At 40.6% G+C, this 15,766-nt stretch overlaps 1 pseudogene; it reads left to right on the top strand.

Moving 5' to 3' along the window:
• Window positions 1-8,966: 8,966 nt before the first annotated feature.
• LOC101578177 lies at window positions 8,967-11,634 on the top strand (annotated as a pseudogene).
• The last annotated feature ends 4,132 nt before the right edge of the window (window positions 11,635-15,766 follow it).

Genomic DNA, 15,766 nt, shown 5'->3' with positions numbered 1-15,766 from the left:
AGTATCTCTGTTGATTCTTTTCTTCTTCCTCTTCTTCTTCTTCCTCTTCCTCTTCCTCTTCCTCTTCCTCTTCCTCTTCCTCTTCCTCTTCCTCTTCCTCTTCCTCTTCTTCTTCTTCTTCTTCTTCTTCTTCTTCTTCTTCTTCTTCTTCTTCTTCTTCTTCTTCTTTTCTTCTTCTTCTTCTTCTTCTTCCTCTTCTTCTTCTTCCTCTTCTTCCCCTTCTTCCCCTTCTTCCCCTTCTTCCTCTTCCTCTTCTTCCTCCTCTTCTTCTGCATTTGGTACAGGGTCTCACTATGCAGCTCAGATTTGTAGTGATCCTCCTGTTTCAGCTTCCCCATTGCTGGGATTACAGGTGTATGCCAACACATCCGGATTCTATGGCTGGCTCAGTGGGATGGAGCCGGCAGGGCCTGTGGTGCCAGCAACTGAATCCTGGTCCCTGTACTTGCCTAAGCAGGCATTTAGTCCACTGAGCTATCTTGCCAGCCCTTCTCTGTTAATTCTTATTCAGCCACTGCATACTGAGCATTCATAATGAGCCAGCTTGGGTTTCAGATGCTTCAAGATCTAAACAGACCACTCAAGTATCTGTGAGAGCACACGCCATTTTGCCCAAGATAAAAGAATCATTCTTTTCTCAAAACAAAAACAAACAAACAAAAAAAAAATCAACAAAACTCCATGCTTCTGGTGACCTTTCCAAGGTGGCTAAAATTGTGGCAATGTCATTTGAACCATCATTTCCTAATATTCTTTTAATAAATTTTGATAGCTGCTATGTTACCTTCTTCCCTGCTCCTTCTATTTTGAAAATGTGGATAATTTACAGGAAAAATATAAGAAGGAAAACGATTCTTTATTAATGTTTTTTTTTTTTTTTTTTTTACCAGGGATTGAACTCAGGACCTTGTGCTTGCCAGGCAAGCACATTTTCTACTGAGCTATCTCCCCAGAAGCAGCATTTTTAAAAAGCTATTTGGAGAAGGAATAGTGTTATACTGACTCAGGAGGCTCTGGAGACCAAATCTTCATTCAGGGAAGTGTTCCTGTTTTGTGCTATCTACCAGCACGGGCAGGGTCACTGCAAATAAATAAGAGCAATCACAGAAGGATCATAAAACAAGAAAGATTTGAAATGTCATGTGCACTAGTTGTCAGTATAGGATCCAGGACCCCTAGTTCAAGGTGATTCCTCCAAGCCCTAGGAGAAGCTGTTCAGAGTGGGCTAGAGGCGAGATAGTCCAAAAAGCTCAAGTAACTCAACTCAATTTCAACTTGAAGGGCTTCCCTTTCATTTGTTCTATGTTCCTTTGCTAATATATGGAAGAAAGACATCCTTAACCTTAAAAACAGTTGGGCAGATTTCTGCCGACTTCAGGGAACCCCCAGACCCAGTCCTAGCCCAGGTCCGGTGAGTGTGTGGAGAGCTTCCTGCTACCCTGCGCCGGCGGGACCAGTCCCAGCCCAGGCGCAGCGTGGGCCGGACCCTCTCCCATCCCCTCGGGCCACCCCACACCACTCTGCCGTACATCCCCACCGCTCCCGATGAGTAGGAATTGCTGCCGACTTCCGGGAACCCCCAGACCCAGTCCTAGCCCAGGTCCGCAGCAGGAAGGAGCTGAGCACAGCAGCCCGACCTAAGCCAGACACAGCTGGATAACTCCAAACTCTGTAGAGCTCCACCTGAACTTCAGTACCTGCGAAGGGTATAACTACAGCAAAGATCTACAACAAAGGTCAGAAGACAGTGCTACACAAAATGAAGAGAAGGAACAAAATGCAACCTCAGAACCCGAGCCCACTCTTAACAAGTGCAGAGGACACTAACACAGAACAAATTGGAAATCACACAGCTGAAAGCAATGAATCAACAGCTTCTGAAATAAAACAGCTGCAGAAAGTTCTAGAAGACCTCAGATTGGAAATGAAAAAAGAAGTCCCTGAATTAATAACATCTGCACTAAAGAATCAACTCCAGAAACATAGGGAAGCAACCCAGTGCTCACCCAGAACAAGTACGGAGGATACTAGCTCGGCTCAAATGCATGAATCAAGAGCATCGATAGTAAATAAGCAGCAGAAGAGAGATATAGAAGAAATCAGAGCGCAATTCTTTTCTGAAATAAAAAAAGAGCTCTCAGAACTCGTAGCAGATGAAGTAAAGAAGCAGCTGCAGAAATATAAGCAGGAAACCCAATCTGAAAAAAACACTGCAGTAAAAGAATTTTTAACTGCTTCTAAGGAAGATAGTGATAAAAAAAATACAGGAGATTAGAAAAATGACGGACTCCTTGAATGAGCAATACAGGAAAGAAATAGATCGCATGAAGCAGAGTCAAAGAGATATAGAGGAAATGAAACTCTCAATCACAAGCTTGCAAAACCGTTTAAGTGAATGTGAAGACTCTCCTTAGGCACACTCTACATCATTGATCATGTTGCTCTGTGGCCCTATAATCTCCTTGATCAGAAAATTTGGAACACAACTGAATTATATGATGTTACAGTATAAGTTCTCCTATGTCCTGAGTCTTCACTGACCATGAAAGACTAGGGCCAAAATGTTGGCTGTCCTTGCAGCCCTCCTTTTTCTCTAATTTTGGTCTGCAAACTTAGGTTTGGCCCTCCAGAAGAGAAGTTTATTATTACCTTAGAACATATGCAGTTGGGTTTAACTTCACTATCTGTCTGAATATCAAACATCTTAGGTATAACATGGAACAGGTATTTTCTATCAAGTATTTATATGTTAAACATTAAGTCCCTACAGAATATGGAGATAAAAACTTAAAAAATGAAAACTATTTAAAGAATATGAATAAACAATTACATATTTTTACACAGAAATTTAGAAATCTAACCATATACAGCATTGTAGCAGGACAGACCCGTGACTTTTTTTTCCTTTTTCTTGTGCACAGGAGGAGTTTAATAATGACACTTCCAATAATTATTCATGGCTTAACTCATGACAATTTCTCCTGTGGACCATTTCATATTAACACAGCGGCTTCTTAAAAAGTGATTTGGGAAGAGCATGGAAGACACATGGAAAGGTCTGAGCAGCCTGTGGTAGAAGAGCATCACCGTGACCTTTATTCTGAATGTGATGCTTACATAGCTGTTACAGAAGGTTTAGTTTGCAACATAGCCACCTTCTACTGGTAAGCTGTAGTGAACTTGGAGATAACAAAGCACCCTTGGTCATTTTCATCTTGCCCCCCGTAATCTTTTTCAAGTGATCTCTGAGGTATAAAGCAGAAAAGTAGCTTTCATGAGTTGATAATTGTTGCAACCAACTGGTAGGTAAATAGATGTTGGCAGATAGATAGATAGATAGATAGATGATAGATAGATAGATAGATAGATAGATAGATAGATAGATAATTTCAAATCTCCAAGACTCAGACATTAGGATCACTAAAATTTGTTGACTGGACTTATGGGAAGTTATACTAAGGATTTTTCATGAATCTTATAACCAGCCAGGATCAGCATTGACATCAGTGTTGAAAGTTGGAGAAGGCAACTTACATTTATCATTTTATTTAACTGCATCCCATGCCAGTGTCTTTACCTATGTTTTCTCTCTTTTAAGCTTCACAATCAACATATACTGATGAAATCGGGGCCCAGGTGTCACACAGTGCTACAAGGTGGGCTCAACTCCAAATCCATGTGGGACAGACCACACACACTTCTCTTTCCTCCTGTGTGCTAGCCTATACTGTAGTTCTAAATATAAAACTATATTAATAATAATAATTAGCACTTAACAAATATTATGTGTTGGATCCTCTTCTAACTGTGATATATATTTTCCCCCAGGAGAGATGAAGAAATGAAGCAAAGAAAAAACTAAGTCCTCTGCTCAATTTGCATGGTAAATAAGCATAACTAAGATTTGAAGGAAATTGGCCTAGCTCACAGTCTATATATCTATTAACCACATCCTACTGGTCCTTGTATACAAATCTAGAGTCCAGAAATACCTGTTTCTGGTAGGCATCTTTCAGAATTGTTTTGTCTTTTCTGTTCCAGTTGTAAACCTTTTCCCCAGAGCCTTACCTCCATTTTTTGTATCCTAAATGATTATTTCTTTTCAAATTATATGAAGGAATATTGGTGAGACAATCATCTAATTTGCAGAATAATCATGTTGAGGTTGATATATGTGAAACACATGCAAGCAAAGGTGCTGATCCTAGTTTGTTTTCTCGAATCCCAGTTCTAAGGCCTCAGAAAAGAATTCATCTCAAAGAAAACCATGCTCTGCAGTTAAGATGGATAAAACTGTTGTTTGCATTGATTTTGGTAGGGCAGCCAGCTAAGAACATATTTAATTATCTGATCCAAAGGGTTATATTGGAATAAAGCAGATGCTTTTATCTTTCTCAACTCACTTCTATTGATAACAGGGGGATCAATAGGCAAATGCGCTTCTAAATAATAAATAATGCTTGTTTAGATAATGTTATCCACTAATTTAAGAGAATAAAATATTTTCATTGCTATATCATCAACAGCAGTAGTTATCAACCAAGGGCAACTTGTCTGATACAGGGGATTTGACAACACACATGTTTTGACTGTTTAACTATTAGGGTACAGTGTGCTGCTGGCATCTAGTGGGTGGAGATCAAGATTACTCCTAAAGATTCTATGATCTTCAGGGCCGTTCACTACAAAAAGAATTATCTGGCTTCAAATGTCAATAGTGCCAGGGTTCAGAAATGCTAATCCATAAAAATACAAAAAGAATAAAAATGATAATGTGAAAAAGCTATTGATTTCACAGTAAAGAAAATAATTCATAGTAGTAGCTTGATGATATACCCACCATAATATCAAAACTTTGAAATTAATTATAATGGGTCATGATTTAGTTAAAGATAGCACTGAGTCAGAGTCATCAGTATTCAAAGGAAACATTCCCAGTTCTTTTTTTCTGTAGAAGTTGTTGCACAATGGCCAATGGTGTTACATTTCTGTAACTCACAAATTCATAGACAACATATAGCAGGTTGCCTTGTCACTAATATAATAACTATGAAAGATTGTCCTTTTAAACCTGAAAAACTAGGGGAAATTCCAGTGAAGGTGTCACCTACTATTAACAAGCTCATAGTTCTGAGGAGATAATTTAATTCTCATGACTTACACTAAAAATAATAGGAAAATGTTTTATATAGTAAGATGATTATATCAAATATAGCATTTCAACAATCTATTAAGTAAAAATTGCTATTCTAAAGAAGTTTTAACAGGAGATCCATTATTATAAATGAAAATAAACATCTCACACTACCACAGGAAATTGCCCAATAATGTTAGAAAGCTTAATGACTAGCCCTAAAATAGTTATGCTCCAGCCTATTGAATCTAAGACTTAGTCATTATTTCCTAATCAAACACAATTATGTGAATTAGATGCTGTTAACAATATCTCGAAATTAGATAATGGCTCTGCACCTGGAGCTTCCTGTGTTACCAACAGAGCAGCATCTCTTTGAGAAGTGGGAGAGGCTCAGGGAATTCTGAAATAGAAATAAAAGGAGTGGAACAGAGATTAAGAAAAATGTATAAGCAATCTTTCAAATAAGTAAAACCAAATGGAAGGAAAAAAGTGCTGAGGTACAGAATATTCTTTCTTGTTGCTTTGTGACTTTAGACAATTCTGTCATGTTTCAGGACAGGAGCATACCTTTGCTCCAGCAAAGACTGTACTGGCTAAAGGCATGGCTATAGAAGAACACACAACTTTTAAAGTAAAAGAGAAGCAGAAGGGCACAGGGAATATATTTGAATAAATAATTTGATTTCCTTTTCTATAACCTTCTGCCAAACCAAGTAGAATTATAGTGGATATGAAGATTTTAGGAGCAGAGGACCTTTCAATTTATGAAGGATTACAATTGCATGTATTGTATTTTTAGAAAGTTTATTCTTACCAATTGCATGTAGTGAGGGACCAAGAGTAATTTTCCGTATCAAATGCAATGAAATTCCATGTCAAATGCAATGAAATAACGTCAGGTTAATCTTCTTCAAGACCATAACTGATTTTCTCACTTCCTTCAGTGCATACAAACTCCAAAGCTAGCAAAAGCTCCTTGAAGAGTTCCTAGCCCTCCCTCCATTTATTTTTACATGTGTTCTTCTACAAAACATCAAATATAATTATATGGTCTGAAACAGCTAAAGTATTGAGTGGTTAGATAGGAGCTGCCAAGGGGTACAACACCAAGAATTATAATGTTAAAAGCTGAGAGCCACTGGAAAATCCCAGGATAACATCAAAGGCATTCCACAGCTAACACATAAGATCCATCTAAACTTAAGAAATGAACAGGCTGGGGAAATAGCTTAGAAGCATAAGTACCTCCCTGGTAAACTCAAGGTTCCATGTTTGATCCCCAGACTCACATGCTGTGTGACAGGCCCTGGAACCCCAGACACACCCTGCCTGGCCTGGTACCAGGTGTGGTAGTACATGCCTGTAATCCCAGAATAGTGAGACCCTGTCTCATTTAAAAAAAAAAATAAAATAAAAAAAATAAAAAAAAAATAAAAAAAAGAACCCTTATCTGTTGATGCCAATATATCTTATCTACTTTTACTACAAAGCATACACAATATATTGCTACTATTTTGGTTTTAAACAATTTTCTTCAAAGAGGGTGTGTGTGTGTGTGTGTGTGTGTGTGTGTAGTTTGGTTTGGTTTGATTTGGGTTTTGGTTTTGGTTTTGGTTTTTGAGCTAGTGATTAAACCTAGAACTCTGAGCATGCTAGGTAATTGATCTACCACTGAGGTATATTCTCTTCTCCTAAGAGGTTCCTAAAATAAAAACAAAATAGCCTTTTCAATTTAGCCACCATATGTAAGCCCGGAATCTGAGCCCAAGCTTTGATTTCTGAGGCAACTACCAACCTTACCTAGTCACTCATGCACTAGTTGTATGACTGTCTCTTGAGGGAAGTTGTGTGAAATAATGCGCAAACCTGTGAAGGGCTTGGAGTGCCCCAGTTTGTCTCCTGCTGACCATACACAACTCCATAACTTTGGTATTCATATTTTAGTGACTGCAAAGGAAGCAGTAAAGGGAATCTTATTATATAGAGTTGTGTTAATCTTGTCCAGTTGTTTGTTCTACAAATTCTTGTCCTTCCAAATGCAATTGAACAGGGAGAAGAATTGAGTTGCCCTGCAAGAGCAATGGCTCACAGATGCCATGATCTTGGGACACAGCTCCTGGGATTACTGCCATTGCCAGCATTTTCATCCTGTCCCAAGGTAAACACAGGTGAAAGGAGCCATGAAGCACTCCAATGTCCCTGCCCACCCTTCCCAATATCTATACCCCTAAGACTGAGGATTCTCTTAAATAGACTGCCTGTCTATTGTCCCTTCCTATAAGAATCAGAAAAATAGCAAATTACAATTTGATGGAAGGTTACACTGTACTGCTTCCTCATCTCTCCTTCTTTCTCTTCTTCTCTTCCCCTTCTTTTCCTTTCCTTCTCCCTCGCTTTCTTCCTTCCTGCAGTCCCTCCTTCTCTCTTAATGATTATACATTGACCACCATGGTAGGTTGAAGATGGCGTTCAAGGTATTAGTGTCTTAATACTTAGAAAAGTGAATGTGTTACTTTCTGTGACCAAAGTGATTTAATAGGAAGATGTGATAAAGAATGATGCGCATAGAACCAGTCATAGAAGACCACATAAAAGAAGTAGAAAGATGTGTCAAGATACACTTTGAAAGGCGCTAATTGCCAAATGATGACAGGAATATGGCTCTAGAAGCTAGAAAGAGTAAAGAAGAGGATTGTCCCCCAAGATTCCAGAGGTAGCACGGCCCTGTCTGTGCCTTGGTTCCAGACTACGCCCACCTCATTTCACACTGCTGCCTCATGGGAGTGTAAGAAATTTGTGTTATATTAAACTGCAAGTTGATAACCATGTGTCACAGCAGCAATGAGAAGCTAATTCAAACATCTATCCCTAGGTCTAGTATGACTTCAGCTCAGAAAGAGTGCTGTGACCACTGTTAGGAGATAGCTGAAGGCACAAGAGTGAATGGGGCAAGAACACAGGAAGCCATGGATAGGTGACCCAGGATGGTTGGACCCTGTGTGCAGAAGAAAGATAGTGTAGCTAGGGAAGAGAGACTGAGGTATTGTAACTCTTCAGAAGTAAACAAGGAGTACAAAAGAGTTGATTTTCCCATATTTCCCCTAGTATTTTGTCCCTCCCTTGTCTGTTAAAGGATAGGTTGAAATGGAGCCTATCAACAGAACTTCAGAAGAAAAATATCCAGAACCATAGAGTCAAGGAATAGATCAGTGGTTTCCAGAGGCCGATGGGGTTAGGGAAGTGGGCAGTAATTGCTAAGAGCTATAGGGCTTCTTTGGATGGGCATCAACATCTGAAATTAGGTGGCAATGACTGTAGTACTCAATGAATACTCTAAAATTCACTGAATTGTACTTCAAAGGGGTAAGTTTTATAACTTGCAAATTACATCTAAATAAAAGTAAAATGAATAGTTAAAAGCTCAATGTTTTAGTTCCTTTTTTTACATGCAGCAGTTTCAAAGAGAACCTCGAGGCCTCCAAGCCACACATGCTGCTTCCCGCGAAGTGATCTCCTAGGCTGGTCAGCTTTCTGAGGTTTTCTTCTGTGACTGCCATGTGAAGGGCAGACAAGTGACAATGCACAGCTGAATGAAGAGTATGTATAGCCTGGAGTACTACTAGCCAAATGAAAGTGCTTCTGCCTCGTTGCATGAAACAGAACAAGGCATCCAGACAGAACGCCAGTTAGAACCTCAGGGTTGACTTCCAAAAGCCAGTGGTGACTGCTAATGAGAAAGAAAAATGTACTACTGTATTTTCAAAAGTAAGGAATAAAAGGCCAAATGTTCACTAATAACCACTCACTGGGAAAGAGCATATTTTGTAGGATGAACATCCAGGGAGCACGAGGCACTGCAGGAGTTAATATCCGGGACCCTCAGAAGATGCCAAGTGAGGCACCTCTTTATTCATGGATGGGTGGCAGAGCCCTGGAACTGAGGCTGGAGCCCTGGAACTGAGGCTGCAATAGAGATGACTCTGTCTCTCTCTAACTCCTTAATTACAGTTCTATGAGGCACTGAGTTTTTCCACCTGTACAGTAGGGACCCTGACTGTCATAGACCAATTCTGATGATGTCTCGATTAGAAGGAGGGATTCTGTCTTCTAAAAGAAGGCTGCTAGCAATATGGACAGGGACATACATTACTGACAATGGAGGAAAGATTTATTCTAAGTATGGCATTTGGAATTCCTATGTACATCTTGCTATGATCCTAATTGTTGCTTGAGAAAGCATTAACATTCAACTATAAACTAGAAAATGTCTCATCTGAACTGTGATACATCTCTGGTCTTATGAAAGACCATTAAGTATTCTTACTAAGTATAGTTAGTGGGGAAATGGGAGAAAAAAGAATTAAAATACATAATGTACAGGTATAAATTCCCTTTGACGACTGTGATCATTATGCACATCAAAATACTGCCAATAAAATTAATTTTAAAAGAACGGCTTTTAAAACTTGTCAAAATTGTACCTTTTCTGAAATTATTTCTCTATTAACAATTTATATATAGTAATAGTAGTGTGTTTGTGAAAGAATGTTTACTTCACTTACTCTGTTAGCTGGGTTAATAATCATAAAATTTTTTTGATGGTATTATAGCCAGACCAAGTCAAATAATGCAGGGATCCTTTGGGAGGCATCAGCATAAGCTTCCTAAAACCCAGCTTCTGGACAGCAGCACTAGCCAATCAGAGTGTAGGTGAGACTCTTCCCATACAAATGAGGCTCTGCTCTTCCAATTCTTACTCAAAGTTCAATTCTCCCTCTCCACTTCTGCCAGTTCTGGGTGGAGTCTTGTGCTTAAATTGCACAAGCAATTTAAACATGGTGAATTTTGCTTTTTTTCTCAGGAAGGTGGAGCCTGAGTAGAGTCACCGTTACTTTGTGGAGAGAACTGTTGGTATTGGCGAAGTCCAAGATAGGACTGGAGGCACTTTGCTGTCTTCAATCAAGTTGAGGGCGTAAAAGTGCAGAGCAATAAGACCTTTGACTTGAGAAGCAGAACCAGACTCCAAGGAAGCTTCATCAGCATCACCACCACCACCACCACCAGCAGCAGCAGCAGCAGCAGCAGCAGCAGCAGCAGCAGCAGCAGCAGCAGCAGCAGCAGCAGCAGCAGCAGCTATTCCTGCCACCACCAGGACCAGCAAATGGGCAACAGGCCAGTAGTCAAAATGAAGGTTTGACTATTGACCTGAAGAATTTTAGGAAACCAGGAGAGAAGACACTTACCCAGGGTAACTGGCTCTTTGTGAGCAATCTTCCCCCTGATATCACTGAGGAGGAAATGAGCAAACTATTTAAGAAATATGAGAAAGCAGGAGAAGTTTTCATTCATAAGGATAAAGGCTTTGGCTTCATCTTCTTGGAAACATGAACCCTTGCAGAGATTGGCAAAGTGGAGCTGGATAATAAGCCTCTCCGTGGAAAACAACCGCGTGCACACCTTGCCTGCCATAGTGCATCTGTTACGGTCCAAAACCTTCCTCAGTATGTGTCCAGTGAACTACTGGAAGAAGCCTTTTCTGTGTTGATCAGGTGGAAAGGGCTGTAGTAATTGTAGATGATCGAGGAAGACCCTCAGAAAAAGGCATTGTTGAGTTATCAGGGAAGCCAGCTGCACGGAAAGCTCTGGACAGATGCAGTGAAGAGTCTTTCCTACTAACCACGTTTCCTCAGCTTGTGACTGTGGAGCCAATGGACCAGTTAGATGACAAAGAAGGACTTCCAGAAAAGCTCATTATAAAGAACCAGCAATTTCACAAGGAGCGAGAGCAACCACCTCAATTTGCACAGCCTGGCTCCTTTGAATATGAATATGCCATGCGCTGGAAGGCTCTTACTGAGATGGAGAAGGAGCAGCATGATCAAGTGGACCACAACATCAAGGAAGTCCATGAGAAGCTGGGGATTGAGATGGAGCCTGCTTGCCATGAGCACCAGGTTATGCTGATGAGGCAGGATTTGATGAGATGCCAAGAAGAACTTTGTAGAATGGAAGAGCTGCATAACCAAGAGGTCCAAAAATGAAAGCACCTGGAGCTCAGGCAGGAAGAGGAACAGAGGAACCGTGAACAAATGTGATGACAAGAAGAAGAGATAATGCCATGACAGCATGAAAGATTCAAGGGAATATTCCCTGATGTATGAGAACAAGAGATACAGATGGGCCAGATGGCTATGGGAGGTGCTATAGGCATAAACAACAGAGGCACCAATGCCCCTGCTCCAGTGCCAGCTGGTATCCTAGCTCCTCCGGGACCTGCCACTGTGATGCCTGATGGAACCTTGGGATTGATGCCACCAACAAGTGAGCTCTTTGGCCAGGCTGCTACAGGGGAAGGAATTGGGGCCATTGGTAGAACCCCTGTTGCTTTCAACCATGCAGCTCCTGGAGATGAATTTGCTCCAAACATCACCAAGACTAATAAAGTTGCAGTGTCTAGTTTCCTGAAATCCTTAAAAGAAGGAACCCTTTTGGACTAGCCAGAATTCTACTTTTAAAAAGTGTTAGGGATTCCTCCCAATAGTTAGGTCTTCCCTGCCTGTACTACTCTAAGGAAGTATGTTGGGGGCAGAGGGTAAGGGAGGGATGATATTTAACAAATTCTGTGTGGTTTGTTTAATCTCTTCTGTGTGATGTGTTCCTGAAAATTTAAATACAATGAATTGTTGAAGTCTGGGGGAACCATGACAGAATGATTCCTTAGAGTCCCATCAATCTTGAGCATTCTGGGTTTTTTGTTTTGTTTTGTTTTTGTCAATCATATTTTATTTGCTTTTCACATCCCTCACACCCAGAGACAGTGCCACAAACACCACAAAAACCATACATCTCCCAGTGACCTTAGCCCCATTGCTCCATTTCCTCCCAGGTGACAATTCAGGCCAGTGTCCAAGAGGCCACAGACAGCATATGTATGGTTCTGTTATATCCCATATATTACCCTTTCACATACTAAAGGCATTTTCTCTTAGAGATTTTCATTTTAGTATAACTTTAAAAAAAATCTGGTCTTAACTTACCTCTATCTTTTCCTTGGCTAAGGACATCCCAGAAATGACATTTTTGTGTTTATGATGTTGCTGTTCATGGCTTTTCTTTTCTTTCTTTCTTTTTTTTTTCTGCAGACTGCCCTTTATTGGAAGGAGGCAACTGCCAGGAGCTGAGTACTGCACCCCTGGAGCACACTCCCCGTCCCAAGGCGACTCGGCCCTCGGTGCCCTCTGCAAGTCACCAGCAAACCCAGCTGCCACACCCACCCCCATGCTCCTGCAGCTGGGTCCAAGTTCAGATCCCAGGGAGCCCTAGGATGACGGTGTGAAGGTGAAGATGGAGGAAGCAGGGTGGGGGGGTGTCCACGGTGGTACAGCCCACTTTCCTTTTTCCTGCGAAGGCCGAAAAACATCACCTGCAGGTCTACCCATCATAGGCCTAATACAGTCTTAGGACTAGAGCTGCTGTACGCTGAAGGATTGACAGTAGCTCTTCACCTTGCCTGTCTTAGGCAGTTATGCTGTGCATTTTTTATTGGTGTGCGATGTTTGATTTATCCCCGAAACATCAAATTTGGAGTTTTTTTGAGAAACGGAGCAGTAATACAGCATCAACTTATTAAAGTATATTTTAAGCCTTTAAAAAAGACATGATGGTGGGGGTCTGCCCATTAGCTCAGTTGTTTAAGTGCCTCCTTAAACAAAGCAGTCAGGCTCAGGGTGCTGTGGTACAAAAAAGACATGGTATATCTTTATTCCTCTTCTACTTCTGGAGGAATTAAATAGTTGAAACAGCACTTCTCTCTTCTAAAGCGATGGCAAATTGAAACATGGCAGACATGAGAACCACTGCACTCTGGGCTCCTAGCCTTCCTGACTCACCCTCAAGAGATCCCCTACCCATGGATAAAGGGGGTACATCGCTTCACCCACCTTCCTGGCCTCAGCTGACCATTGGACCCTTTGGAGACAGAAGTTTCTTCCCACATGCTCCAGACAGAAGTTCAGCACTACGCAAGGTGTACAGCCGTGCTCTGAGCAGGGTGAGGAGGTAGGCTGGAGTGGGATGATGAAAAGAGACACCTCAAAAAAATAGGAGACAAGAGGCCCACATCTGGCTTCCATTGCAGCCCTTCAGAGACCTCTGGAATCCTCTGACTCCACACCATCCCCAACTCCGTGCTTTGCATTGTTGCCCCAGTCATTTCTGGCCTCCATTTACAGCCTGGGGTTCCTACCAGATGAATTATATCCCACAATTCAGTTCACTTTCAAATTTGCCTTCTGTAAGTGGAAAAGAGTGTATTGAAGCCAGGCAACAGGGAGAACTTAGGATGTGTGGCAAGGAAAAATGGAATGCAGTGGAGGAGAAAACTCCATTACAGACTCTCTGAGGAGCCAAGGTGATCCATCTGCTGCTTTCTGGTTGTCATGGCTCTATTCTCTGGTTACAGCTGCCATCAGCTGTGTAAAGGATAGAAAAAGGCCCAGCATAGCGCACTTATTTCCTGCATTTAATTGCAGAATTAGGGGAATGAGCAATAGTCCCCTCTATCAACCTTGCAACCTGATTTTTCGTATTATCACAATTATGTCCTCTACTTCTACTTCTGGAAGAATTAAATAGTTGAATGGGAAAGGAAACTCCTCCATTAAAAAGCCTTCACTGCTCAATGTAGCCTCTTTATCATTTGTGAGTAATGAATAGGATTTCTCTCTATGATTAGCTTATACTTGGCCAGGTTTAGACCTCTCCACTGTACAAATTATGTGCATATGTCTTTCTAAACTCACAAGCTTTACCCAGAGGGTTTGATTTTGAGTTAAAAAGAAAAAAATGTTGTAAGATCATGCAGTATTTTATTTTATTCCTTGTTGTTTGTGATTATGTCCTCAGAGATAACACTATAGAGAGGAACCCCTTTCCCAGCCATGGTGCCCCCTACTCTGGTGGGTAATGTGAAGGGTTAATGTAAAAGTAATATGATGAGTTAATATAAAACTAAATGTAAAAAAATTACTCAACTTCCTGTGACTCTGCTTCCTTGTAAGACCACAAGGAGGCTTGCTGTACCATTGATAAATCATCAATAGACTGGGAGTTCCCAGAAAACAATACTCCCTCCAAAAAATGTATGCTGAGTAATGGTCACGCTATCCCTAAAGGTACTGTTCTATGTTAAGTGACAAATTTGGTTGCCAAACAGGATGCAGTTTCTGCCTTTAACACCTCTATACTTCTAAGGCTCCCGGCCATTTGTCCACTCCTGCGTGAGTATGGTCAAGTGGTCCCAGGATCAGTAATAAAAAGGCTCATATTTAAATTTTAATTTGGACTCAGATATGGTTTCTAGGTTGAGAACCCGTAACAGGTCACAGTGGATTGTGAGCCAGGTCATAGGCAATTACTGTTCCTAAATAATGCCTGTGAATCGATCTCTTTCCAACAAAGGAGAGCTTGTCAAAGTATATCAGTACAATAACACTGCTTCTACTCATTTGTATTCAGATCTGAGTGGAAGAAAAGGGGCTAGGGTACAGGTAACACACCTACCTTGGCTACTGTACAAGTGGAGAAGTTCCAAATGATTGTAGTCAAGATATATTTTAGTTATCCCCAAAGTTTAGCTCAGGGTTTTTTTTAGTCAGTTTTCTTGAGAAACAAATAGCAATGAAACAGTATCAAAACAGGTTAGTAGGACAGTTACAATAATTAATACATTGCATATTGTTATCTTCATAGTAGTTATTCATAGTATAAGATGCAGACATGATATCCTGTCCAAACACTATTAGTACAAATCTTTCTTATTGAATTAAGAGAAAGTAGCTATATATCTACCCTAACTATTTTATGTATACAGATACAAAATGGTCTTTCATTTATATCCACTTTTTTTGTTTAGTTTTTGTCAGAGATGGGCATTCCATTGCCATTTAAATACTGTAGGTGCATGAATCCAGCAAAATAATCTAATATAGTCCAGTAGTCCTACCTTGCTGTTGAAAGGGGTATATAGGGTGTGGTACCACTGATCCGCTGACTTGCCAGAAAAAGTAATTATGGTTGCCGCACCTGGAAACTCGGCTTCCAAATCTACCTACCTGTTTTACTGCCAGAGCCTCTTTGTATCTCCGTTTGCACCTTTAAAAGCCAATCACCACATGTGACCACCCTCGTAGGGTATTCTCCAATGAAGTGAACTATAAAAGAGCCTGAGCGTGACAAAAATCAAACGAAGAACTTTCAAAAATAACAGTGAAACTGGCTGCCAACCAAAAGCAGGTAGCTCTGCCTGATACCAGCAGGTGGCAGCACCACCGGTCGCTTGGGTAGAGGCAAAGGCACCTAAAGAATCTTTAGAGACCGACTTCTTTGGTGAGCACTTGGAGGAAGATGCATCTTTAGGTGGGGAGGGTTTGTTTTTATTTTTATTTTTTAATTTTTTTCCATAGTTTTATTGAGAAACAAATAGCAATGAGACAATTTCAAATCAAATTGGTAGGACAGTTTCAATAATTAACACATTGCATACATGTGTTAATTATTGAAGAGGCTTCTTCCTAGTGGTTAATTGCTGTACAAGATGAGGACATAATATCCTATTTACAAATACCAGTA

The sequence above is a fragment of the Octodon degus genome, unplaced genomic scaffold (assembly GCF_000260255.1).
Source record: "Octodon degus isolate 3935 unplaced genomic scaffold, OctDeg1.0 scaffold00010, whole genome shotgun sequence".
NCBI lineage: Eukaryota > Metazoa > Chordata > Mammalia > Rodentia > Octodontidae > Octodon > Octodon degus.
Note: the sequence above shows the minus strand (reverse complement) of the source record. Positions and strands in the feature narration are given on the sequence as shown.